The 27,671-nt window shown below is 43.7% G+C and overlaps 1 protein-coding gene across 3 annotated transcripts in view; it reads right to left on the reverse strand.

Annotated features, from left to right (window-relative positions):
* TPST1 (tyrosylprotein sulfotransferase 1) overlaps positions 1–11,825 on the reverse strand; it is a 104,193-nt gene extending 92,368 nt beyond the window's left edge. For 2 of the 3 annotated variants that reach the window (XM_074189303.1, XM_074189305.1), the window contains exon 1: positions 3,618–3,701. The gene's annotated coding sequence lies outside the window, so the exon portion shown is untranslated. Of the gene's footprint in view, positions 1–3,617; positions 3,702–11,575; positions 11,663–11,767 lie in introns of those variants that run through there. The other variant, XM_074189304.1, reaches the window with a different exon arrangement.
* Positions 11,826–27,671: the final 15,846 nt, after the last annotated feature.

Raw genomic sequence — 27,671 nt, forward strand, 5'->3', positions numbered from 1 at the left:
TTTTAGACTACCAATCCAGGAAGCAAACAGGAAAAGTCATGTTTCAAGTCAGACCAGAGTGGAATAGGTGGAGTCCGGAGGCAAGGAAGCCTAGACATAAAGGGTAAATGTGATAGGGTGGGAAGATTAAAGGCATATTTTTAGGAGAAAAAAAACTAAGATTATTAGAAAGAAAAAAGGAATCCCAATGTCAAAGAAAGGAGGGCGTTGGAAAAAAAGGATGGAAGAATAACAGCAATAATGAAACCAAGGAGAAACAGATGGGACAGAGATAAAAGCTCCTCTGGGGGTAGAATAATGGAGATTAGCACTGTTTAGGGGAAAGCTAAAGGACTGGAAAAGGAGTAGTCGTAGAGGAATATGGGGCCATTATCAGAAAATGATGCCTCTATTCTGGACAAGGGATGGAGGGATGGATTAGGGCCCAGCCAGGATGAATGGAGAAGTGCAGGATTTAGGGGTAAGGAAAAAGACCCGACAAGAAGTGCAAGAAAGAAATGAGGTCCCTGCTCAGGAGTGAGGAGCAAAGATGCAATTGGAGTGATGTAGACGAGAGTGTAAAGTGGGTAGGGAGAATAGAAGCAAATCTCAGGCTAGAGAAACTCCTGGATGAAGAGGAGCCCTGCAGTAAGGAGAAAAGAAGGGAAAGACAAGCAGGACTAGGGGGTGGTGGGAAATAAGCAAAGGAAGGAGAGGGAAAGGGGGGCTGGGATGGCAGGGGAATAATGTAAATTGAAGAGCAGAATTCAGGTTACAGCCTGGACAGAATCTTGAAGCCAGGAGAATGGAGGGCAGACCCTGGGATGGAAAGAGAAGTGTTACTGCTAGACAGAGCCCAGAGAAAGGAAAAACGAGAATTATGGGTAGAGATAAGGAATCAATTCCAGGATGACAGCAGGGATTAGAGGGACAGTGGAAGGGAAGCCGGTTTGGGGAAGGAAGGAAAGGGATGTGGGGGGTGGCAGGAATGGGTAGCAAATTCTAGGAAAGGGAAGAGATGGGATATGTGAAAGAGGAGGGCTAAGCCCCAGACCAAAAGGGATGGATGGCAAAGCCTGGGGGAGGGGAGAGAGAGAGAGAGAGAAATGGGTAGAAATAGAAAGAATTGAGGGGGTGAGGAATATGAGGCAGTGACTAGGCTGGCTAGGGTGGAGAGAGAGCTAAAAAACCAAGGTTTTCTACCAGGAGAAGAGGAAAATGTAAAACTTAAAACCTTGCAAAAAAATGATTGTTGAAAGCTACCATTGCAAGGAGTTGGAAAAAAATAAAGAAATTAAATATTTAATTAAAACAAAAATAACCAAGTGGTGGGAAAATAAATATCAAACCAAGGCAGAAGGAAACCAAGAGGCAGGACAGAAGGAAGGAGCAGAGCATGATGACTGGGATGAGAAAGATGTCAAGAGGCCAAAATCTACAGACAAGAGCAGCCCAGGTTTGAGCAGAAGGGCTACAGGCCGTGGAGCAGGAGGCAGTGGAGGCAGTGGAGGAAGGGAGTGAGGCTATAAGGCAGAGTCCTGGGCTGGATGTGGGGGGGGGGGGGAACAAAAGGGGTCACATTGGACCTGGGCAGGGAAACCAGGGACAGCTGTGAGGCAAGGGAATACATGGATGCTGAGCATCCTTGGGAGGGGGAATTATGGGAGGGAGATTGGGGAAACACTGGGGTAGGGACCTAGAGTCTGAAAAGAAACCTGAGAATTGGGGAAGAGAACCGGGACCAGGGAGCTGGCCAGGTAGAAAATGGGATGGGAGGGTGTGACCAAAGGCAGGCCAGAGGAGTCGGAAGGGAAAGATACAAGCTGGGGGGCAGCTCCAGCCCCACAAGATGGAAGCAAGGGCCAGAATTAGGAGATGAGGCTTGTGAGAGCTAGAAATGGGAGTGAGTGAGTGAGTGAGGGGTCAGAGAAGAGCAAAGCCTGGGGCTACTCAGGACAGGGCTGAGGATGAAGTAGGTGGGACCTAGATGGCAGGAAACCTGGAAAGAACCCTAGAACCCAGATGGCAAGGCAAGATGGAAGACATGTGCCCTGGTGGAGGGAGACAGGTCCAAGGCTAGCGGGTAAGAGTGCCTGGGGGAGGGAATGAACCCAGAGAGGGATAAAGAGTGGGCTGGGGGGGGGGGGGCATATCCCTCCACCTGAACAAGGTGCAAGTGACTCCTGAGAATGGGAGAAGGGGCTGCCTGGGGTGGGGGGCAAGGGGGTTAGGCAGGTTAAGGGACAGTCCCTGCTCAGAAGAGGGAATGGGCAGGACTTAACCCTATGAAAACCAGCCTTGGGGACTGAGGAACCTGAGAAACAGGGGACCTGAGAGGAGTCTGAAATTGGGAGACGCCACAGGAAACAGGTGGGGGTGGAGGTGGGGTGGAGGTGAGAGGTAGAGGAAGGGAGGGAAGGCCGGGAAGACAGGGCTGCAGGCGGACCCCCAAATGAGGATGGAGGCAGGGGAACTCCAGAGCCCAGAGAAAGGGGAGGGGCAAAGGAGGAGAGAGGGGGTGCAGGGACAGGAGCAAGTAGAGAGAATAAAGGGAGAGAAGCCTAGGGGAACCCGGGAGCATAGGCCGTGTGGGCAAGAGACAGAAAGGAAAGGGCTGAAGTTGAGGGGGGCAGGGAGGATGACTTGGGGAGAAGATGAAGGATGCAGGATGAAAAAGAGGGACAGTGATGAGGGGCAGGGGGACCCCGGGACATTATATATACAGATGGGTGGGGGGGCGAGAACAAGTGTGGGGATGGGGTGCAGGGCCACGGACGAAGACAGGCACCCGGCCAGGGGACCAGGGGGCCCTGGAGCACAGGTGAGCAGTGAAGGGTGAGGCTAGGGCTGGGGCCGGGTGCGACGGGGATGGAGACGGGCACAGGTAGGGGGATCCTAGAGAGCCAAGGAGAGGAAGGTGGGGATGCAGGGGGAGGCGGGGACGAGAATAGGAGAGGGGGACCCCAAGCACAGCTGAGGGGGGACGAGGACAAGTCTGGGGGCGGGGGGCGGGATGACACAGCGGAGGGACCCCGGGGCACAGCTGAGAGGGGTGCAGGGCCGGAAACGGAGGCGGGGATGAGGAGGGGGCAGGGGGACCCCGGGGCACAGATGAAGGGGGAGAGGGGTGCAGGGCCGGAGGCAGGGCAGGGGGAGCCCGGGGCACACGGGGGAGCCCGGGGCACACGGGGGAGCCGGGGCACACGGGGGGAGCCCGGGGTACACAGGGGGGAGCCCGGGGCACACGGGGGGGAGCCCGGGGCACACGGGGGGAGCCCGGGGCACACGGGGGGGAGCCCGGGGCACACGGGGGGAGCCCGGGGCACACGGGCACACGGGGGGAGCCCGGGGCACACGGGGGTGCCGGGGACACGGGGGAGAGCCCGGGGCACACGGGGGTGCCGGGGCACACGGGGGTGCCGGGGACACACGGGGGAGCCGGGCACACGGGGGTGCCGGGCACACGGGGGGGAGCCCGGGGCACACGGGGGTGCCGGGCACACAGGGGGGAGCCCGGGGCACACGGGGGTGCCGGGCACACGGGGGAGCCGGGCACACGGGGGTGCCGGGGACACAAGGGGGAGCCCGGACACACGGGGGAGCCGGGCACACGGGGGTGCCGGGTCGCTGCCCCTCACCTGGGCTGGACGCGGAGCGGCCGCCCCCTGGCGCCGGCATGGGCATGGTGCTGGGGCCGCCGCCCCCCGCCGCCTCTGGGCCCGCCGCCGCCGCCGCCGCCTCTGGGCCCGCCGGAGCCCAGCCCGGCCCGGCCCGGCCCGGCCGCCGCCGCGCGCACGAGCCCCTCCGCGCTGCCGCCGCTCCGGCAGCGACTCCGGGCCTGGCTCGCGCCGCCGCCGCTCCCGCCCGCCCGGCTGCCATGGCAATGCCAGGCGCGCCCCGATTGGCTGCGCCCCCGCCCCCGGGGACGGCCGGGCCGCGCGGAGTCGCGGGCTCCGATTGGCCGGGCGGCGGAGGGGGCGGGGCCGCGGGAGCGGGCCGGGAGGAGGGAGGCCGAGAGGGATGCTGAGGGATGCGGCTGGGGGCAGGGCCGGGCCCCAGGCCCCCCGGGGTGCTCTCCCCGGAACCCCCCACCTGAAATCGTTTAGGGAGCTGTGAAGCGTCGCTGGACAGCTTAAGAGGGGCCTGAAGCCTTTCAGTGACCGGCCTGGTCTTTTCCAGGGAGGGAAACTGAGCCCCAAGGAGGGACAATGACTTAAGAGCATAAGATCCTAGCGCTGCAAGGGACCTTCAAATCCATCTAATACAAGGGGTGACCCAGGGACCCCACCCCATCCCCCAGGGGAGCCCGGGGAACGGACCGCAGATGTTTAACAACCGGCGGATTCTCAATGCATTTGTGAGCTTAAAACTGCATCATTAACAAATCCCCATCATCGCCTCAAGTCTAGCCAATCAGCAAAGCAATAAAGCAAGCTTCAGCTAATGGCCTTTGCTGATTCCAAGACAGAGGTGCGTTTTAAACTGATTCCAACAGACTCCCGGGGACCAGGATGGACTTCAGAAGGGTGCCCGTTTGCATGGGGGAGGGAGTATGTCTTTCTTTTCACTAGCCTCTGAGTAGGATCTAGCATTGCCTTCAGTTAGGTAAAAATATGAATGTGAGAATAGTCTTTAGACTGTGCCAGCTTGCCAAGGAAGTCATGATACAAAACCGTTAAGCACCTACTGTCCAGTGAAACCTCTCATTTTACAAATAAGGAAACTGAGGTCTAGAAGTCTGAGTGATTTAGGATCGTCTGATGCTAGTTTTAAATATGGAACAGACCCCAGCCTCCATTTAAGCTAATCTCATCCTTTTACAGAGAAGGAAACTGAGGTTCAGCAAGGTCCAAGGGATTTGCTCAAGGTCACCCAAGTAATAGGTATCAGAGAGGAAGACTTGATCCCAGGTCCCCAGCTCCAAAGCTAGCATTTTTTCACCTACCTAACCCACCCCACCCATCTTACAAATGAGGAAATTGAGGCTCCCAGAGATTAAATGACTTTTCCAGGATTACAAAGGCAGTAAATGGCAGAGCAGGAATTTAAGTCCCCTGGGCTTTCAAGAATAATATGTTACAGGGACAGCTAGGTGGCACAGTGGATAAAGCACCGACCCTGGAGTCAGTAATACTTGAGTTCAAATCCAGTCTCACACACTTAATAATTACCCAGCTGTGTGGCCTTGGGCAAGCCACTTAACCCCATTTGCCTTGCAAAAAAAAAAAAACAACCTAAAAAAAAAGAACAATATGTTACAGGGCAGCTAGGTGGTAAAGTGAATAGATCACCATCCTGGAGTCAGGAGAACCTGAGTTCAAATCTGATCTCAGACACTTAATAATTGTCTAGTGTGACCGTGGGCAAGTCACTTAACCCCATTGCCTTAAATAAATTTAAATTTTTTTTAAAAAAGAACGATATGGCACAATGAAAAGAGAACTAACTGGCTTTATAGTAGAGGACTTAGGCTTGAATTATGCCCAAACTCTTGTGATTTGGGGCAAATCATTTATATTCTTTAGTAGGTTTTGATTTCCTCATTTGGAAAAGGAGAAAGGATCAAATGAATTCTGATGTCCCTTCCCTATCTGAATCTTTGATCCTAACTCTTTACCATTCCCAGGCCTCGGTTTCCTCATCTGTAAAATGTGGGATAACCATGTAATGAGGTCTGCTAGTGGGTTCTCCTCCACTTAACATCTTCAAACACAGACTGAATGACTATATTTGGTATATTACAGGCTTGTGAATTTTTCAAGTTGAACAGGAGGGTCATTATGGACCTTGACAATACTGAGGTTCTATGACAATCTGGAAACTCTAGTGTTCTAGAATCTTGCTAAGAAATGAAACCAAGTTTCCAGAATCACAAAATCTGAGAATTGAAAGGATAGATAACAGCCATCTAGCTCAAAAGAGATCCTCAAGCATTAATCTCAATCACACAACTCCAATCAGCCTCCGGCAACTTGTGTCTTCTGATCCCAGAAGTACCAAAATTTTGAACTGATCTCCAACCCCAAGAAAAAAACATCTTCACTTACCTGTTGAGGCCTGAAGTCAGAACTGCTGACAGTTTGATATGAAAGAAAATGAGGGAACTTAGTACTATGACTCAGGAGAGATGAAACTTAAAAAAAAAGACTGGCATCTAGAATTTGTCGTTTCAGAAGAAGTCAAATCCCAGATCAGAGAGATTTTATAAAAGACTATCAAAAGTATATCTTGCAGACAGTTGGAGAGGCAGGAAAATGGCTCAGAGAAGAGATCAGGGCTACAAATGGAAAATGTTTCCTCCTCCTGAATATTCATTCTTTCTTCTCTGAGTTTTCATGATAATGTTCATTTTTGTTTCTCCCCTTCTATCTAACTGCTCCTTCTTAGACTCCATGATCACAATCCAAGTCTCCTTTTCCCTTAGTTGTGGATTTTCCTGCAGTCTTCACTCTCTTTATTCTGACTGACCTCATCAACTCTCATGGGTTCAAGTATCATCTCTTGGCAGATGACGCCTAGAACTTGATATTCTGCCCTAATTCCATTCCTGGGCTGAGTACCATACCATCAATTGTCTGTTTGACTTTCCAATTGGATGTCTTAAAAGCATCTCAAACTCAACCCTAAAAAGAACTCAGAATCTTTCTCACCCCTCCTCTTAACTTCCCTGTTGTCGAAAAGGGTACCACCATTTTTCTAATTACCCAATTTCATAACCTCCACCCCTATTACTCACCCCTCATACCCAATCATTTGCCAAGTTTTATTGATTGTCCTAGGCTGTCATCATCTCTTGTCTAGACTCCTAATTTGTTGCCCCACTTCAAATCTCTCCCTTTTCTTGGACATTCATCAATGTCCATTATTCCTCCAGGGCAGACCTGCCAATCTCACTCCTCAAGTCAAAAAGTTCCAAATACAGGGGCGGCTAGGTGGCGCAGTGGATAGAGTACGGGCCCTGGAGTCAGGAGTACCTGAGTTCAAATGCAGCCTCAGACACTTAATAATTAACTAGCTGTGTGGCCTTGGGCAAGCCACTTAACCCTACTACCTTGCAAAAACCTAAAGAAAAAAAAAAAAAGAAATTACCTTGTATCTATCATGTATATTTTTGCAAAAACCTAAAAAAATTACCTTATATCTATGATGTATATTTTTTGTATTTACTTATCTGTATATGTTAAATCTCTCCTGTATAATCTTAAATTCCACTGCAAGAAATTACCCTGTAGCTATTATGTATGTCTTTTGTATTTACTTCTTTGCACTTTACTTCCTTCCAGTATAATCTAAATTGAACTGTAAGAAATTACTTTGTATCTATCATGTCTATATTTTGTATTTACTTCTTTTTTTATTTTTAGGTGGTTTTCTTGGCAAGGCTATGGGGTTAAGTGACTTCCCCAAGGCCACACAGCTAGGTCATTATTACGTGTTTGAGGTAGGATCTAAACTCAGGTACTCCTGACTCCAGGGCTGGTGCTCCATCCACTGTGCCACCTAGCTGCCCCAAGATGGCCACCTTCAAGTGCCTTCTAAGCTCTCTCAGGAAGAAGGAAAAGTAGCAAAGCTGTTACAAGGGATACCTTTAATCTATCAGCATCTCAGACAAATCCAAATCACCCGATCACAACTGAAACGAGCTGAATCTCTCACATTCCTCTGTTGTCGTCCTTCTCCTGTTTGCAGGCTCCAAATCTTCTGCTAGAAACTCAGGAAGATGCAAGCCCAGATCTGTTAGAGCATGCTGGGAGACCCATTTACCACCTTGGGTGACTGTTCAGAACATTGCCTCTTCTGAACATCCTCAACCTCCCCAGGGGAGAAGTTTTTACAACTTGCAGCTGGAAGCATTGGGATCCCTGAGGCTTCTTCAAGCAGGTCTAGGTTAAGGTCAGGGCCTACACTAGGAAGGGAGTTCAGAAAGAATATTTACATTACACTGGAGGCCATTTCTGAATGGCTCTGGTTCTCAAAGTACAGTTCCAGTTTTAGGTTGCCTCTGTCTGACAGTTCATTATGGTCCTTGAATAACTAATTCACAGATTGCTGCTCAAGGATCTTTAGATTCACTTAGCATTAAGCTCCCTAGTAAAATAGCTCCCTTCTTGTGACATTCCACAGTGAATTTACTTTTGGTGGAGGAAGTAGGCTAAGTGGGATAGACCCATATCTCTGAAGAAGAGGAGGAAGGAAAGAGAGTTTGAGACCACCTGGAAAGAGAGTTTGAGGCCCCCTCTTTAATGATCAGCCAGAGTGATAATGGGACCATGTTTCCCAATTAAGCATTACATCATTCTCTGTAAACAGAGGTTCCTGGCTCCTGCCCCACGATCCAAAGACCAAACCAGCCCTGGGAATCCAGGTGATAGACTCCATGTGTATGTGTGTGTCTCAAATCTCTCTCACTCCCCAACTCTCACTTGTTTCCATTCATACTGAGAATGAGGTTTGTAATTCCAGATCTAGAAAAGACCCTCAAAGATTTTCTGGTCCAATTCAATGCCACCAGGCAGGGATCATCCACCAATCAATGATTATTTAATTGAATTGAGATCATGAGAAATCATCAAATGGAAAGAATATTAAGACAATTTCCTCCTATGTCAAATAAGGGAAGTTATTGGATGTTCTTTAAGGCTCTTCCCAATTGACATTCTAGGTTCTAAGGCTTTTCTCAGTTCTGACTTTCTATGTTCAAATGTTCCTCCTACATTCAGTTCCAAGGGGCCTTCCAGTTTTGACTTCCCTTGGCCTCAGTTCCTTCATATGCAAAAAAGTAAAAGAGGGTTAGATATGGCCTCTGAGGTACCTTCCAGCCCCACAACCATTTACTAGTGTCCCAGAAGGCCCTTGTAGGGGAGGAGAGAGAGAAATATTTGGAAAAGTAGGAGTTTGAATGGTTGTCTGCCTACACTAATTGTTGCCTGTCTCTTCAAAAGACTGAAAGGGGAAAGCTAGGTAGTAAAGTGAATAGAGCACCATGCTGGAGTCAGAAGGACCTGAGTTCAAATGTGATCTCAGTCACTTATAGTTCTGTGACCCTGGGCAAGTCACTTAACACTTAAAAAAGCAAAGGATTGGAAGAAAAGGAAGGAGTACTGGTGGGTAGACAAAATGGACCTTAAAACAATTAAATGGAAATGAATTCTCCATAAATATCAAATGAGGAGACTTCTTTTTTTTTTAGGTTTTTTAAGGCAATGGGGTTAAGTGACTTGCCCAAGGCCATATGGCTAAGTAATTATTAAGTGTCTGAGGTTGGATTTGAACCCAGGCTCAATTCACTGTGCCACCTAGCTGCCCCAAGACTTCTTTCTTAAATAGTAAAATGTAGGCTCCTTGAAGGCAGGCATTGTCTCATTTTTGTAGCTTTGTATCACCTAGTGCCTAGCATACTATCTGGCATGGTAAGTGAGGAAAAGCTTGCTGAATGATTAATTGATAACTCTATCAAAAATAGCAGCAGCTAGATGGCACAGTAGATAGAGCACTGACCCTAGAGTCAGGAAGACCTGAGTGCAAATCTAGTCTCAGACACTTGATACGTACTAGCTGTGTTACCTTGGACAAGTCACTGAACTCCCTTACTCTACCAAAAACAATTATTAAATGCCTGCCATGTGCCAAGCTCAATGAAGGGAAAAGGGGGACTAAAGATCAGTTGGTCCTAAGTAGAGGTTCCATGGGAACAGTATGAGATGTGGAGTCAGAGGGTCTGTGTTCGAATACCAGATATCCTTAATATCGACATGATTTTAATAATCCTGAAACCTTTTGGAGAGTCACTTACCTCATTGCAAAAGGAAGGAGTGATCTCTAGAGTTCCTACCATCTTGAGATTATGATCCTAAAGTTAATAGACTGATGGCAATCTGAATTGGAAGAGGGAATCCCCCCTCCCCATAAGGATCACATTCTGATTCTTTGCAGAGTCCTGGGTTTCTGTCAAATTCTACTTATTCATGTATCTGTTGAATAGATCAGTAAGTTAAAATAAAGGATGATACTGGAAGGAAGAGGAGAGAAGAGTGCTGGTGGATGGGTCAGTGGGACTCTTTGAGTCTAGAAGGCAGGACTCAGAAATACTCGAACAGAATTGATCCTGGGGTACATTGTGGGGGTTTCTTCTGGAATCAGGAGAACAAGTGAAGGAAATCACCTGGTCATCATACCCTTCTCAGCTTCCTCCCAAGGAAGGAAAGGGGTAACAGGATTATCTTCACCCCTATTATTTCATTTCAAAGAAATCAGTAATACAGGTACTAATATTTCCATTTATCTCCCAGGGATCTGATTGCTCCAAGCCTCAATTCAGGAAAATCTGAGTTCAAATTCAACCTAAGACACTTACTAGCTGTGTGACCCTGGGCAAGTTAGTTCATCTCTGTCTGCCTCAGTTTCCTCTCCTATAAAATGGGGATAATTAATAATAATGTTTTGGGGGGTTGTGAGATTCAAATGAGATAATATTGGGGGGGTTAAATGCTTGGCAGAGTGACACATAGTAGGCACTTCACAAATCTTATTTCCTTCTACATTCGGAGGGACTAGTCCTGTGATTTCAGCAATGTGGGAAATTTCCAATGAGGAAATTTTCTCTCTTAATTCAGTCAATCATTTAAGGGTCTACTATGTATCAGGAACAAGGTGAGGATCTAGAAATACAAATAAAAAGAATGAAAAACAATGTTTACTCTCAAGGAGAAATTCTAACCAGGGAGACAAGTATATCTGTGCACACACACAGGATAAATATAAAGAGAATGTCTACAAAAATAAATACTTTCCAACTTTCTAGTCTTAGAAACCTGCCAGAGACATTGTAGGGTTAAGTGACTTACTCAGGGTCATACACAGCCAGGATGGCTCAGAGGCAAAACTAAGAGTTGAATCTTCCTAATTCTAAGACTTCTCTAAGCATTGCACCTTTCATTTCCAAATGACAGGTGAAGGAACAATTCAGACAGGTGATGTGACTTGCCCAAGAATAGACATCAACTCAGACATATACATATGTACAAAAATATCCATTTTTACAACTGTCAGAATTGGGACTCTAATCCCAGACCCTCTGACTCCTCACTTGGGTCCTGAAACATACCAGAAGGATCTTTTATTTAATTAAGTTTCCCTGAGGGACAAAAAATAAAATCCCTTTCTCTAGAATTGAGCTGTATGGTTCTCCAAGGGCTACCTCTTCCTATCTTCTTTTATTGAGAAAGAAACTGAGATTCAAAAGTTCAATGACTTGCCCAAGGTCACACAACTAGTAATTGCCAGGAGTAGAATTTGGACCTAGGACTTCTGCCACTTGAGCCCCTATACTATCACCTTTCCCAGAAGCTTCACAGGTCTCCCCAATTTCCTCCTGCATCTCTGTCTTTCCCAAGCTAAGGTATGAATGAGTAAGGAGGGTGGTTGGAAGTGGGAAGGCTAGGGAGAGGAGGGGGGTTCCCATTCCTGTCCCTGAAGTCTTAGTGTAAGGTGCACCAGTTCCATTAAGCTACTTTCTCCAGTGTTTGGGAAACCTGCATATGTCTTTGAGGAGCCCAAGGGCCCCAACTCTCAGCCAGGCTTCGCAAAGCTCACTTACCTGCAAACTCCAGATGGAGCAGAAAAGGGGCATGAAACTGGAAGGAGACACCTTGCAGCTCTCTTGGAGCATGTTGGATTGAAGGCGCTTTTGAGGAAAGAAAAAAGAAGGGGAAAAAAGATGACTCAATTTTAAGAAAGGAAAAAAAAAATTAGCTTGCATCTCCACCCTTTCCACCCCCAGTCCCAAAACCTGGCTAGGCTGAGGCCCCTCAGCCACGTCATCACTTTAAATGAGAATCCAGTCCTAGCACAGGAGCCGACATTTTCCAATGGGGTGGCAGAATTCCTGCACCTTTTAAAAATACCTATATAAGCAGGGCTCTTGCCAGGCAGGGCAATGAGCCCAGACCAAACTGGCCTCAGAGTGGGTTCCCTAAGACCTGAGCACTGACTGCCACCTGACTGCCCTGTAGAGCATCTACTGAAGGCAGCTTCAGACTAGTCCCCACTGCAACCAGGCCAGTTTCTGCTGTCCCCCTCCTCTCCCTTAAGTTGGGGGGGGGGGACTTAGGAACACAGGCTTTTCTCCAATTCAAAAGGAAAAATGCTTGATCAGTAACAAAAGGAATCATGATGCAGCTGCCAACATGATTTTCCTAAAGAGCAGTTTTGAACATGTCACTCCCCTGCTCAAGAGGTTTCAGGGGCTCCCTAATACTCTTAGGGTCAAATATAGGATCTCTGCTTGGTATTTAAAGATGTTCGTGATCTGATACTATACCTCTTCTCTAGTCTGATCACACACTAGTCCTCTTCATATACTCTACAGGCCTGGAATGCACTCCTTTCTCACCTTCAGCTCTTAGACTTCCTAGTTTCCTTCAAGACTCATTCAGGGTGGCAGCTTGGTGGCATAGTAGATAGAGCACCAGCCCTGGAGTCAGGAGGACCTGAGTTCAAATCCGACCTCAGACACTTAATAACTACTTAGCTGTGTAACCTTGGGCAAGCCACTTAACCCCATTGCCTTGCAAAAAAAAAAAAAGATTCATTGGAGTCAGAAGGACCCAAATTCAAATCTGGCCTGGACAAGTCACCACCCCAAACGCCTCCAAAATTAAAACAAAAAAAGAAGAGTGAGTTTAAAACAATCTAAGACTCAGCTCAGGTACAACCTTGAACATGAAGTCCTTTGTGATTTTCCCAGATGATAATGCTCCCCCAACCCCTTCAGCTCATATCTATCATGTGTGTTCCTGTAAATGTAGATGTTATGTCCCTCAATAAAGTATAAGAAACTTGAGGACAGGGACTTTTTGTTTCTCTTTTGTCTCTAGTTCCAATATTAACACATTGTCTAACACATAGCAGTCCTAACCACATAAGGTGGCTTTGTTCTGTTTTGATGATCTTAAGAACTGGAGAAAAAGAAATATACTAGGGAAGAATTGAGGAAGAAGTGGGTACAAGTTATAATGTATCATATTGGGGTATTCAAGGAAGATATACAGATATGAAAGAAAGGTTTGTGAGGGTGGGGGTATCACATGAGCTTCACTCTTTGAACCATATAAAGAAGTGTTGAAAATACACTTATACACACAAACACAAATACACAAAGAATTTGGTGTAATAACACATTATACTCAACAGGGAAACAAACAAGGATGGGGGGAAAAGATAGAAGGATTTTTTTTTAGGTTTTTGTAAGTCAAATGGAGTTAAGTGGCTTGCCCAAGGCCACACAACTAGATAATTATTAAGTGTCTGAGACCGGATTTGAACTCAGGTACTCCTGCCTCCAGGGCCAGTGCTCTATCCACTTCGCCACCTAGCCACCCCCAAGAGAAGGATTTTAAAGGGAGGATAGTGTCTGGAATGAAAAAGTCATCAACAAAATAAACTTTAATTTTGGAGGATAAATCATTAAAGGAAGGAAAGTATAAGAGCAAATGAGAGGAAGAATAGAAAAACAATGGAATAGAAACAAATCACTTTATAGATTATGCGTTATTGAATCAATTCCTTCTCTTTTACCTTCCTCTCCTTTGTAAAGTGGAGTAGGAGTCAGAGAAAGGGTGGAGACGAAATATAAGAGGCTATGACAGAAGGAATTACAAATTGGCATCATAACTGTGAAGGTAAATGAGATGAATTCACTCACAAAATGGAAAAGGGTAACTGAATGGATTAGGAAGCAAAGTTCAACAATACAATGTTCTCAAGAAAAATGAACAATACAAGAACCCAAGCTAATTAAGAAGGACTTGTGATGAAAAATGCCATATACCTTCAGAGAAAAAGCTGATAGAATCTAAGTACAAATTGATGCATAATTTTTTCACTTCCTTTTTCCCCCCTTGCTTTTTTTTGCAATATGCCTAATATGGAAATATGATTTGCATGATTTTATATGTTTAATTGATATCACATTTCTGTCCTTCCCAATAGATAGGGAAGGAATTAAGAATTCAAAAAGTTTTTTTTAAATATATATGTCAAAAATAGACAAATTAAATAACCCCAAATAAACAGATATAAAGCAAAACATGATTCACAAAGTGCTAATATGAGAAACTACATCAGTCCCTTATTCAAGGTAAACTCAAAAAAGTAGAGGTTGGAGTGGCTAGGTGGAGCAGTAGATAGAGCATCGGCCCTGGAGTCAGGAGTACCTGGGTTCACATTTGGCCTCAGACACTTAATAAGGACCTGGCTGTGTGGCTTTGGGCAAGCCACTTAACCCCATTGCTTTGCAAAAAAAAAAAGTAAAGGTCATAATCATGACTTCAGGCAAGATAGCTATGAAAATTAAACATGATTAAAAGAGATAGAGGGAAACTATGTTATACTTCAAAGTACCACAGATAATGAAATAATATCAATACTTAACATTTATATAACAAATGTAAAGCCTTTAAGTAAAGGAAAAGTTAATAGAATTATAGGGAGAGTAAAATAAAACAATAGAAACATCAGTGTATCATATTGAGAGAAATCTAACAAAAAGAACAACAAAAAAAGAAGATAAACACCTGAATAAAACTGAAGAAAAGTTAGCTAAACTAGAGTTCTGGAAATTACAAGTAGGCATTGAAAGGCATATATAATTATAGACATGGATCTTTTTAATATCAGTAAAAATATCTCTCTAAAATGAAAAGCAAAGGGGTGGCTAGGTGGCATAGTGGACAAAGCACCGGCCCTGGAGTCAGGAGTACCTGGGTTCAAATGCAGTCTCAGACACTTAATAATTACCTAGCTGTGTGGCCTTGGGCAAGCCACTTAACCCCATTTGCCTTGCAAAAACCTAAAAAAAAGAAAAAAAAAGAAAAGAAAATGAAAAGCAGGCAGCATGGATGAGGGGGATAATCTAAAAATCTTTTTCAGTAAGTATAGAAATAGAGGAAGAAGCTCCACTCTTCCTGATATTATTGATATAGTCCTGGGAATTATGGCACTATGATAAGAGAAACTAAACATGTAAACATAGGCTAAAAAAGGTAAAAGCGAAGATCCTAGGGAATCAGCAAATATACTAATTCTGACAAGAGCTTTAGCAAAGTTTCAGGATACAAAATAAGCCCATCACAATCAAAAGCGTTTTTATATAATAATCAAATCCAAGAAAAAATAATAAAAAGAGATTTCTAATTCAAAATAACTACAAAATGTATTAGGTGTTGGTTTTAGTCTCAATCTACTCATTCCTGACAAGCTCCCTCACCTCATTCTGAGATGTACCTTGTGAATTTTGAACACTTGGAAAACTTCCTATCTTTCTACTGTGGAACTAGCAATATCTTTTGATCGTCTAATAGCAGTGTTTGCACTGAGAGGCAAGGACTAACTAGATAAAGCTGCAAGGTTCTACAAAGAGCCTTCTAGGAAAAAAAAAAAGCAAAAAAATCGTACCATGTGCCAAGAGAGAACATCTTGAGGATGTCAGCAAAAATACTTCTGGGAGACATAAAGGTGATCTACTTTACAACATAACTCCCTAAGCCACTTTTCCTTGTACCTATATACTGGTGGGCACCAACTATTTTACTGTACCATCTTACCATTAAATATCCTTTCCCCAAAGCTAATTGTGTCTGGCAGACAAACAATTCCAGTCTGGGAAGCACACTGCAGAGACTCATGAGTTCTAACCCAAGAAAGACAACCCCTAACCACTCCCTAGAGACCGAAAGCATATAGTAGCCACTCTGGAGAGTTGATTTCTCAGTGAGAATGAGAGTTGGGATAACTGCAGAAGTTAATTAATAAAAGTTCCAGGATCAAATGATTTTACATGTGAATTCTATCAAATCTTCAATAAAAAATTAATTCCAGTATTATATAAACTGTCTGCAAAAATAGGAAAAGGAGGCATCCTACTAAGTTCCATCTAAGATACAAATTTGGTCTTGATAATTAAATCAAAGAGAGATAAAACGGAGAAAGAAAAATTTAACCAATATATTTAATGAACATTGATACAAAAACATTAATACAGAGGCCACAACAACATACTTGAAAAAATTATGCATATGACAAAGTTGGATGTATATACAATGGATACAATTTTTTCAAAAAGGAAAGCTATAACATAATAGATAATATTTGTACAAAAACAATAAAAAATCATATGATCATATTGATAAGTACAGAAAAGGTATATGGATCTTTCCTTATTATGATAAATAATATCATCTAAAACCAAAGCTAGCATCATCTGCGATGGAGAAACACCAAAGGCCTTTCCATTAAGATCAGCAGCTAAGCAATAATATTCATTATCACATTATTATTTTATATGGTGGATACCATGCTACTTATAACAATAAGGTAAGAAAATGGATGAAATAAGTATAGATAAATTATTTTTTTTGTAACTGATATGATGGCCCGTCTAAAGAACCCTAGAAATTCAATGAAAAGTTCATTGAAACAATAACTTTAGCAATGCAACAGGATATGACAAATTGAGACAAATTACCAGACTTTCTGTACATTATCAACAAAATTCATCAAGAAGAGTTATAAAGAGAAATTCCATTAAAAATAATCACAGATTGGGATGGCTAGGTGGCGCAGTGTATAGAGCACAGGCCCTGGAGTCAGGCATACATGAGTTCAAATTTGACCTCAGACACTTAATAATTACCTAGCTACGTGGCCTTGGGCAAGCCACTTAACCCCATTGCCTTGCAAAAAAACCAAAAAAACAAAAAACAAAACCTAAAAATAATAATCACAGATTGTATAAAATATTGGGAATGACAAAAGAGTGTTGAACAAGAGGCAAAGATCCAGACACAGATTTGCAGACATGGCCAATGTGTTCTGTTTGACCATGGTAACTTTTTTCAAAGAAAGGTTTGGGGGTTTTTTTGGGGGGTAGGGGAGCATAGATGAGAGGATTCGCGGGGAAAGAGGAACAAGGAAAATAGGAGATAATAATAAAACATCATTTGAAGAAAATTCACCAAAGTAATTGAAAAAGAAGACAATAGTAAGATGATTTTGAAACTAAGGTACTGAATTAAATAATGCTTGAAAAAAACTGTAGGTGCATAGTGAGATTTGTATCTCATATGCAACCTTTTTTCTTTGGAGATGGAAATCTTGTGTGTTGGTGTTCTTCAAGTTCAGAATAGCACAAAGAAAATTTTAAAAAGAAATAAGCATTGATTGACGGCTCAAGTTGCCTCCTAAAATGCATTACCCAGAAGCCAACACTGTACTCCAAGTATGACTTGGCCAAAACCAGAGCCCAGTGGAACTACCCCCTTTTTCCTCTCACACATGACCTGATCTAAGTTTCTTCCCCAAGTTATAGGATTTAGGATGGAGGGAGCAGAAATCCTAAGAAAGTAGGGGTTCATTTAGAGAAACTAGGCTAGGAAGTCAGCAAATTTCTCAAAAGTTCAAGGATTAAGCATTAATAAAGGAATGATGTTTGTCTTCTGTTCTCAAAGAAGACCTTGACATTAGGGAGGTGGTGCCATACAGCAAGTAAATGATATTTAAGTGAAGAGGGGGCTGTACAAAGTTGCCAGCCTCACTTTCTCCTTTGGAGCTATATGGGTCCAGTGACAAGATATGAATTCAGGATGACTGGAGATGGCCCTAAATGTGAGGCAGCCAAGGGGATAAGAGGCTGATAAGGTGCCAGAGCATTTAAAAAGTAACAATTGCTCATTATTATTATTGAATTTTATTTATAGAATGATTTTAAGCTTTGTGAAGTATGTTACAATTATCATCTCACTTAATCCTCACAACAATCCTGGGGGACAGTAGTTGTCTCATGTATTGTCCCCCCCCCTCTGATTTTTTTCCTCTTTTTGATTCGATTCTTCTTTCACAACATGGTTAATATGAATATATGTTTAGCATAGTTATACATATAAAACCTATATTAGATTGCTTTCTGTTCAAGAGAGGGGGGAGGGAGAAAAATGTGCAACTCAAAACCATACCAAAAAAATTGTTGAAACCTATCTTTGCATAGAGATGGAAAAATAAATAAATAAAATATTTTAAAAAAACCAATCCTGGCAGGGCAGCCAGGTGGTACAGTGGATAGAGCACTGGTCCTGGAGTCAGGAGGACCTGAGTTCAGATCTGACCTCAGACACTTAATAATTACCTAGGGCAAGTCAACCCCATTGCAAAAAGAAAAAACAACAAAACTATTATTATTCCCATTTCACAAATGAGAAAGTTTGCTTTCTAGCCTGGGTGCCAATCACTTCTTGCCTGGACTCTTGCAATAGCCTCTGTCTTTCTCCGATCCTTCCTCCATACCTCAAATGTCAAATTGATCTCCCTAAAGCACATTTAAGAAGCTTCAATGACTCAATTGCCTCTTGAATAAAGTAGAAATTTCTCTGATGATCCAGGACTCATAAAATTATCATAAATCCCTCATGTGTCTGACTGATGGTGGGAGAGTAAAAATGGCTCTCAGCTATGATGTTTTCATTAATCTTCATTCGAAGGGTAACTAGGTCATGGTCCAGTTGTGCTCTGCCTTAGGTCACGTCAATCCTGGGAACTATTCTGGGGAGGACACCAATGGACAAACTCAAAAGCATCCATAAGACAAACAGAAGGGTCCCCCATATCCTTGAGAGGACTTTCCTTCATTATATTTCTGCTAAGCTTTATTTCAGTTGGTCTTCCCAACTCTCTGCTTTATCAGACAATAATCCTCACAATTATCTATCATACGTCCTCTTTCCTGAAAAGAAAGGCCTTGAGACTAGACCACATGAGGACTGGTGGTGGGACAGCAGAAGACTCAGCAGGAGCATGGTGCTGTGTTGAATGGCCATCAAGCTTTATTGGAGGCTTGGAGGCTTGGAAGACCAGGCATGGTGGCTGGAAGTTACGTAAGGGAGATTTCAGCTTCATGTCAGGACAATCTTCCTAGCCATTAGAGCAGGGGAGGGCAAGCTTTTTTCTGGATATTGATAGTATCATTCACAGAGCTAGATTTGGCCAAGCATTTAATTAATTAATCCCTAAAAAGCATCTAGATTCCATGAATTTTGAGGCCTTGCCTCTGGTTAACTTGGCAGACCAATATGGCCCCGGGTACCCTTGCTTTAAAGGAGGTAGCGGATTCCCCTCTAGCTGAGGGTGTCCAGGCAGAAGCTAGAGCAAGGCAAGGTGTCAAGGGGATCCCTGGCCAGATGCTAGATCTAGAACTAGGTCTCCTTTGGGGTTGCTTTTGACTCTAACAGTTTGTGGTTCTGGGAAAGTTCTCTACATGATTTTGTACAGTAATGGGGGAGTCGCCATGAGCCACGTGGATTTTAAGGGCTTTCTCCAGCAGGCCCGGGCCCAGACTTGGGGTTAAGTAGGGGGAAAGGAACAGCCTGGCTCCATCAACAGCTGCTTTCTATCCCAGTCCTGTCCCCGCCCCACTTCCCCTCCCAGGCCACTCATTTTGAGCAATGCCCATTCTCTCAAATTCCTGAAATCCTTGCAAGGCTGTTGAGTCAGGGGAAAAATGGGATCATGTGAATTCCTCTGGTGGCTGCCAAGAGACGAACGTGGCAGACGCACACACCCACAGGGGTGCTCATATGTGATCTCACACAGTTACACACACACACACACACACACACACACACTCTCTTGGGGTACACATGTGATCTTGTACACATATTCTCAAACACGTGATCTCACATATGGGTGCTCACATATGATTTCACACATGTGTGCACATATAGGACCTAATACACACATGCACACATGTGATCTCATACACTTACTCATGGGTGCACTTATGTTATCTCACATACTCCCACACATGGGTGCACATATGTGATCTCAAACACATATATACTCTCAATACATGTGATCTCACACTCACATAATACACTCAAAACAGTACACATGTGTGATCTCACATATTCACATGAACACATGGGTGAACACATGTGATATCACACATGGGTCACATACCTTCTCTCACCCACACATGGTACACATGTATGATCTTGCATGGCGTGTATCTACATAGATTATAACACCAGTGTGCACATATGTGACATCACACCTATATGTATGTGTGGTCTCACACATTCAAGGATAGATTTTGCTTTGAACATACCTGTAATATACTGCCCTGTCCCCCCCAAAAAATTACATAAAACACAGGACTCCTATACACATGGCAAAGATACAAACACAGGCTCATATAGAATGTGTCATCATTATAATATACACACTTCAAGGAATTTCAATTCAAAGAAAAACATGCAAAAAATGCATATGTTCATGGTAATACTCCATCCATGCCACATACACACAGAAACACAGTTCAAACAGACACAATTATGTAGGAATGCATATACATCTGGAACACCACATCCAAGTGAACCCTGTAGACACACATACATCCATGGACACACTCAGAGACAAGACCTAAATTAGAGTCCTGTCTCTGCCCATGGGACTTACTACCTATGGGATGCCCCCTCCAAAGGGCCTCTGCTTCCCCATCTGTGAACATTCACCTGCCTTTTTCTCCCCTCAGCATTTCCCCTCATGTTCCCCACTATGCTTGGAATGCCATTCTCTACCTATAAAGCACCCCTGATCCTTGATTGCCCAACTCAAGACTGGCTTCTCCAGGAAACCTTTTGGAGCCCACCTAGCAGTAACAACCTTCCCCTGCCTTGTCCACACAGTGCTTACTGTCACAGGATCAGAGAGAGATCCAGGGCTAGAAGGGACTTTGGAAACCATTTGAGACCCAAAGAAGTTACAGGATCACTAAAGTATTAACTGTTAGAGCTGGGAGTTAAACCCAGGGTCCCCCCTTTCCAAGTATACATTTGTGCTAATAACTTCTCTTTTACTAGATACTAAACTTCACGAGAAGTTTCTTCTCCAAACTTGGTGCAAGCACTCTATACATTTGTTGTTGATGAGTTATTTCCGTCATGGGCAACTTTTCATGATGCCATTTGGGATTTTCTTGGCAGAGAAAGCCCTTAAGTTAGCTTGTCATTTTTAAATGGCAAGGAAACTGAGGCAAACATGGTGAAGTGACTTTCCCAGGTGTTTAATTAGAATTTTCAATAGACTTGGACCTGAACCCATGCCCCAATCAATGCCCAGTCTTCACAAAACCAACCAATTATATTCCTGTAACTTTGGTCTTTCAGGGTCCAGCTTTTTCTCCAGTCCAAAGAACCCCGACACAACAGCAACAACAAAAACACCTCATCATCTCATAGCCATCCAGGGTTCAAACACTTGCTGACCTCAGCTAGCTTCCCCTTTAACCTTCACAGCACTCATCCCCAACCTCACTCCAATCTACCCAACACATGCTGAATAAAGCCCAAACTCCTTTATCGGGTATTCAAGGTTCTTTACAATTGGTACCTGTCCTACCCTTCCAATTTCATCACAACCCCACTTTCCTTGGCTTTTCTTTTTTTTGTTGTTTTTTTGCAAGGCAATGGGGTTAAGTGACTTGCCCAAAGCCACACAGCTAGGCAATTATTAAGTGTCTGAGGCCAGATTTGAACTTAGGTCCTCCTGACTCCAGGGCTGGTGCTCTATCCAATGCACCACCTAGCTGCCCTCCCCACTTTCTCATATAACTGGACTCCTCACTCCCTAAACCTGCACTGTGATGGTCACCCCTGCATCTTTGTCCTTTCGATTTCTCCCCCTGGAATGTTCTTTCCCTTAACCCTACCCATCCAATCTCGGCCATCTAGGTCCAACTTTAACTACCTCCTCCACCAACTTTCTCAGCTTCCCAGAGTTCATTTCTGAACTGACCCTATGGGGGGACTCTCAGATTGTACTTTCATAAGACACCCTTTCTAATAACCCCACACTCTCCTCCTGGAAGTCATTTTGTTAGCCAACTCATGGATTGTCTTTCCTGATAGAATGGAAACATCTTAAGACTCTAGACTGTTTCCTTTAGTCCAAGTATACTTAGCACCCCACATAGTGTTTGATATATAAGGAGAGGGAGAGAGAATGAAGACTAGATGTGTGATTTCTTTGGTTCAAGGAACACCCAGGTGAGAAGACACCCTCCACAAATTTAGGTCAACACCTCCATCTATAAAATGAAAGAGTTGGAAGACAGCTAGGTAAATAGAGTACCAACCCTGGAGTCAGGAAGACCTGAGTTCCAATCTGGATGACCCTAATTATGTGACCCTGGGCAAGTCACTTAATGCCAATTGTCTTAGCAAAAAAAATAAATAAATGAAAGGGTTGAACTAGATGACTTTTAAGGATCCTTCCAGCTTTAAATCTATGACTCTATGATCTTCTGAAGTGTGTGTGAACCTTTTGGGCAACCTCAGTTTCCTCATCTGTACTAAGGGTACCCTTACCCTTTATACAACAGTGCCTATGCAAAGAAGTTTTTTGGTTTTTCATTTAATAATTAACATTGAATAAATTTATCGTTTCTTTTTAATATTCATTTAAATTTTTTGTTTTTTAAATTCTCTCCCTTCTATCAGTCCCTCCCCTACATTTGAAACAAATGAGGAAGGAGGAAATCTTTCCCATTCAACCATATGGGGGAAAGAGCCCCACCAGGAGAAACACAGAAGGCTCAGCTGTGTGCATCCTGCAAGAGAACATCCCCAGCTGGGTGGTCACCCCAACATCCCCAAGTGCTCATGTCTTAGAACTCCTTACAGCTGTAGTTAGTTACAATCATGCCTATGGGTTTCTGTTGGACATTTCACGCCTATTCCATTCAGATGATTCTATTTCCATCAGACTAAGAAATTCCCCAAAGCAAGGACAACCTTCCTGTTTTCTCTGACTCGGCTCATTGTCCCTTCCAGTAAAATCTTAAATATCCGGAAGGGGGCCATCTCCAGTCATCCTGATCCCTATCTGACCACTGGACCCAGATGGCTCTGGAGGAGAAAGTGAGGCTGTGACTTAGCACAGCAGCCCCCTCACTCAAATCCAATTCATGTGCTTGTCATGGTATCACCTCCCAGATGTCATGGTCTTCTTTGAGAATGAAGGGCAAACAACAGCAAAACTTTCTGGGAAAAAACAAGTTGCTCTGAGGGAACTTAGATTTCCTGAATGTTTGCCATCAAAATAAATTTTTAAAAATTTTTGACCCTTTTGAATGAAAGGATGGTCATTTCCCTACCTTCTAAACCAGAGTAAAATGAACATAATTTAATCTTTTCTTGATGACTCAGAACTATCCTTATGAGTTTTAGTTTTTCTGCTAAGCAGCAATAGAAGAATAGCTTTGAGGTTAACTCCTAAGTTAAGCCATTCCAAAGCAAGACATTTAATCCCAATTGTACTGCAAAAGGAGAGAGAGAGAGAGAGAGAGAGAGAGAGAGAGAGAGAGAGAGAGAGGAAGAAGAAGAAGAAGAAGAAGAAGAAGAAGAAGAAGAAGAAGAAAGAGGAGAAGGTTGAGCAAGTCTGAGATCATTCACTGTTAGTAATTATTAATTCACCATTAATTAACTAATCCAGAAGTTCTTTTAAATTGTTTAGGCCATTTAAAATGTTTTCCTACTTTCTCCTTTTCTGCCTTTCTCCTCTCCTTCCCTCTACCATTGCTTGGGTCTGCCGATAGCAACCCCTTTCCTCTCTTAATCTGCTGTTTCCGTAGAGATCAGAAAGTTGCAACAATTTGATTCAATTTGACAAGTATGATACTGAGTCTATTAAAAACGTTAAAGAAAACAAACAAAAAAAATGGGTCTGACCTAGAGGAGTTTGCATCCTACTAAGGGTTACAACCTTTAAACAGGTTAGTATCTGTGAGTTTATGTTAAAGGAGTCAAAGATCATTAACTACCAGATCAATGACCAACAATGTGACTCACATACTCATGTGTGTCATGGACCCCCTTAGCAGTCTGGTGAAACCCCTTTTCAGACTCATGTTTTTAAATACATAAAAATACTCAGGATTACAAAGGAAACTAATTATCCTGAAAGGCAATTGTAACTTTTTAAAAATAAATTGATGGATCCCAACTTAAAAATTTCTGCTTAGGGGAATCCCAGATGCGAAGTGATGCAGTGGATAAGAGTGCTCAGTCCAGTCAGGAAGATTCACTTTCCTGAGTTCAAATCCAGCCTCAGACACTTACTAGCTATGTGACCCTAGTCAAGTACCTTAATTCTGTTTGCTTCGGTTTCCTTATCTGTCAAATAAACTAGAGAAGGAAACGGCAACCCCAAATGGGGTCACAAAGAATCTGAAATGCCTGAAAGAACTCAACAACAAAAAAAGGTGAATCATGAAAGGTGACAAGGTGACATAGGAGGTGACAAGAGCTGAGTCTTGAAGGAAGTCAAAGAAGGGAGTAAGTGGAAGAACATTCTAGTTATGAGAGACAGTTAGGACAAAGGAATGGAGATACCAAGTTTGGGGAATAGCATTAGGCCAATCTAACTTATTGTCAGTAAAATAAGAAGTAGGAAGCTAGATAGTACAGTGCTTAGAGGCTGGATCCTGGAGCCAGGAGGATCTGAATTCAAATCCAGTCTCAGACATTTAGCACTTACAAATTCTGAGACCCTGGGCAAGATATTTAATCCCAATTGCCTTGCAAAAGGAGAGAGAGAGAGAGAGAGAGAGAGAGAGAGAGAGAGAGAGAGAGAGAGAAGGAGGAGGAGGAGAAAGAGGAGGAGAAGGCGGAGAAGGTTGAGCAAGTCTGAGATCATTCACTGTTATTGTTATTAATTCACCATTAATTAACTAATCCAGAAAATTATCAGTTTGATTTGCCCCTAGAGGACCTGCCTTAGATGCTCCTCTCTACCAACTGCTAGCTGTGTGACCCTAGGTTAGTCATTGAACCTCATTTTCCTTATCTGTAAAAGGAAGCAGAGTTTAGAGTAGAGGACTATGAGGGAGAGTGAGGGGCAGTGGATGGTGTAATGGACTTGAGTTGGAAAGACCTGTGTTCAGATCCCACCTCTGACACTGTATGAGAAGTCATATAACTCTGAGCCTCAGTATCTCTTTCATCGATAGAGTAATAGGGTTGAATGGGAAGGGATAACCTATAAAGTCCCTTGCAATTTTAAATCTATGATCCTAAGACTTCTAAGAGTTTGAAATCTCCCAGTCTATGGTTCTAATCAGTCCTGACAAGGGTCTTCTGAATGCTTGGCTGCTCTCCTGGAGAGGGTCCTGGGAAGAAAAAAGGGGGTTCAGAAATAAAAGTTGAGGACAGTGACTTGAAGCAGATTGAATGGATGAGTTAAAAGATCCTCAGAGTTTGCTGCCCTTTGGGGGATTAGCCACATGTGGATATATTTTAATCATTAACTCTCTGGCTCAGCAAAAATGCAGGCAGAGATGCTTTCCAAGAAGCATCTCTGGCTTCACTCTTTCCACCCCTTCTTGCCCATGGGCAGTCCTGGAGCAAAGCAGAGCACCCCAAGGGGGTACAGCCTGCCCTGGCCGGGGTAACCATCCTGGGGGTGTCATGAGGCACCCCCAGGGGGAAGACCTTTGGATTTCTTCTGCAGGGGAGATAATGGGAGGATGGAAAAGCAGCCAAGTGTTTGCTGGCCAAGTCTCTTTCTCCCTCCCTCTTTAGAGGCCAGTGAGCCCAGCTGTAGTCTCAGAGGCAGGATATGATCGGCCTTTGGACACATCCATAATATCCAAAATGAGGCAGGGACCACTTGTACATCCAATTTCTCTAAAAAAAAAGAGTCAGAGATCTGAGAAACTCATTTATCACCCAGTGACCAAGTCCCCAGCTAGGTTAAAGGCCGATGACAAATGACTCTTGAGTTCACCAGGTCATTTTCAGCAAGGGCCAACTGGCTCTACCCTTTCTCTTAGGGTCACTGGCTGCAGCCTTCACTGGTCGTCATGAGCAACAAAGATTTCCTACGTGGCAAAGCACAATGCTGGGCCCTGGGAGGTGAAGGGCAGATGACAAGATTTAAATTCAAAAAGGATTTATTAATAATTTCCTGCATGCTAAGCAATATGTCAGGTGCTAAAAAAAATTAAACAAAAATAGAACAATCCCGGCCCTCAATGAGCTTACATTTTTCTTTTTTTTTCTTTTTTTTTTTTTTTTGCAATGGGGTAAGTGGCTTGCCCAAGGCCACACAGCTAGGTAATCATTAAGTGTCTGAGGTCGGATTTGAACTCAGGTATTCCTGACTCCAGGGCCGGTGCTCTATCCACTGCGCTACCTAGCTGCCCCTTGAGCTTACATTTTTTCAACCTATTCAAGATAAGCTAATACAATTTTCTTTTTTACAAAAAAAAATCTTATTTTTTTATTTTGTTTAGCAATCTTTTACCTTGTTTTAATCTCATGTAACAATTTTTTTTAAAAGAAAGGGGGAAAAAGCAGTTCAGCAAAAACCAACAATGCAACAATTATTTCTGATGGTACATGCAACATTCCATATCCATAGCTCCCCACTTCTGCAAAGGTTCCATTCAACTATGGGTGGATCATCTAAAGAGTCTTCCATCAGCTTGCTCAATCACCCAGGTGAGTGGTATTAAGGGGTTGCTCCAATTCTCCCCATTTCTCTATTCTAGGCTAGGTCTGCTTTCCATTAATAATAATAACAAATAATTTACATGGCACTTTCCATCTTGCAAAATACTTTTCAAATGATATATCATTTGATTTTTACATCTCTAGGAGATATTTGCTGTTATTATCTGCCTTTTACAGTAGAGGAAACTGAGGCGGGAATAGGTAAACTGACTTGACCAGGGTCAAATATCCAGTATGGGTCTAAGGCAGGATTCAAACTGGAATTTCTTGACTCAAGGACCAGGGCTCTCTCCTCAGTGTTACTTGCTCACCTATTTAACTATCTCCCCCCCTGCTCCCTCTCTATCTGTTCCCCTATATCCTCTACTATTACCACTCCAACCCCCAGGAATCTCCTCATCCCTGGACTTTGGTTTCCAATGGGAGCCCTCAACTTCCTTGCCTACTGACCTGCCTCTCTCCTTGGTGACCTGACTTACTACCTTCCAAAGGACCTCAGTTCTCTGCCAGAGCTCTGGAAAGAGTTCAGAGTCTGAGTTCTTTATGATCAGAAGTCTCCTCCCTTTCATGTTAACAATTTCATCTTTCAATTGTCTATCATAGTGTTCATGTGCCCCCCCCAGTCTCTCCTTTTTCTCTTCCCATCTCCCTTCATTGTCTATCATCCATCTAACTTAGTCTCATCTTAGACAACCCTGAGTCTTGTGGAAAACTCTGCTTAGGACTCAGATTGGTCCAGTGGAAAGAACACTAGCTCTGGAGTCAAACGATGTGGGTTTGAATCCTGCCTCCAACCCCTACTTCAGCTTACCTGGAGTCACCTTAATCCTTTTCTCTTCCTTATGCCTCAGTTTCTTCATCTGTAAAAGGAGGGATCTGAGAACAATTTATTCAATAACAGGTCCATAAGAACAAACTACTTGAAAGACTTAAGAACTGCGATCAATGTAATGGCCAACCAAGCTCCCTGGGGACCACGATGCTATCCAAACCCTGGCAGAGGTAATGAATTCAGTGCAAACTGAGACATAAGACAGGACAATATATGAATTAGTTTTGCTTGACCCTACATATTTGTAACAAAGGGTTTTATTTTCTTTTTTTAAAAAATAGAGGCAGGAGAGAGAAAACAGA

This window comes from Macrotis lagotis, chromosome 5 (genome assembly GCF_037893015.1).
Source record: "Macrotis lagotis isolate mMagLag1 chromosome 5, bilby.v1.9.chrom.fasta, whole genome shotgun sequence".
Lineage (NCBI taxonomy): Eukaryota > Metazoa > Chordata > Mammalia > Peramelemorphia > Peramelidae > Macrotis > Macrotis lagotis.